Source organism: Oryza brachyantha, chromosome 10 (genome assembly GCF_000231095.2).
Source record: "Oryza brachyantha chromosome 10, ObraRS2, whole genome shotgun sequence".
NCBI classification, from domain to species: Eukaryota; Viridiplantae; Streptophyta; class Magnoliopsida; order Poales; family Poaceae; genus Oryza; species Oryza brachyantha.
The window spans coordinates 10,649,752-10,650,831 of NC_023172.2; the positions used below are offsets into that span (position 1 = coordinate 10,649,752).

The 1,080-nt window shown below is 31.9% G+C and overlaps 1 non-coding gene across 1 annotated transcript; it reads right to left on the reverse strand.

Moving 5' to 3' along the window:
• Positions 1-582: 582 nt before the first annotated feature.
• Positions 583-656, reverse strand: TRNAI-UAU. Its single transcript has one exon. It is a non-coding gene; the product is annotated as a tRNA-Ile (tRNA).
• Positions 657-1,080: the final 424 nt, after the last annotated feature.

Below are 1,080 nucleotides of genomic sequence, written 5' to 3' on the forward strand. Positions count from 1 at the left end.
TTTTCCGTGGATGGCCTATAATTCTGCTATTTTCCATTAGAATAATGCATTTCTAAAAAAAATTCGATTACATACGCCCGCTCGATTGGAGTGTGCTAAATCCAAAACTACAAAAATCAACTACAAATTTAAAATTAAATTGATTTGTAAGATAAGTAAAAGACAAGATGGGGTGGGACAGTATGATTCGATGCAACTTGGGACAAGTGCGCTTCTATTTAATTGAATTAATATTTTTTTAAATATTTAGTTTAAAACACCGTGGCCTCTTACAAGGTACTTCCTTGGTTTTAGCAAACAGAAAATCGGTAGCCTTAACATCAATTAATAGTACAGATAAAAATTCAGTTGAATTTTGACAATTCAGTTTTAACAACACAAAGATCATGCTGTTAATTTTGTGCAATTCAGTTTCAACAAACAAAAAGATCGGTAGCCTTAACATCATCAATTAACAGTACACATAAAAATTTCAGTTGAATTTTGATTAATTCAGTTTTAGCAAACATCAATTAAATGTACAGGTAGAAAATTTTCATTTGAATTTTGGCAATTCAGTTGTTAAAAATTAAATTTAAAAAATGGTCCCGGCGGGGCTCGAACCCGCGACCTTCGGCTCATAAGACCAACGCTCTGACCGACTGAGCTACGGGACCTAGTGTAAATAAATTTCATCATTTTTTTATAGAATTTCAAACGAGTTTAAGCCCCCAGTCCTGATTAATTTAAGGAGGCTGATGGCGTTCAAATATTAATGATGAGATCCAAGGTAGAGGGAAGAGAGTTATAGCATGAGTGTCATTGTTGTCTAATTAATTTTTAGGTTGGACAAATCAAGTTATATTAATTATGGAGAATGACTACCATCAATTTTATGTAGACAAAAGAAAATATTTTGTAATGTTGCATAAAAAATATATTTCCATTTATCTTTGATTTTTTTCTTATTATAAATAAGTTAAATGGAGTCATTTACTAAATATAAAATGAGAGTACGTCCGTGCCACCCCACCCCTTTTTCTAAGGAAGTATAGTTATCTCACTAGTTTAGTTGGACGTCTCTAACATAGAAACATGTAA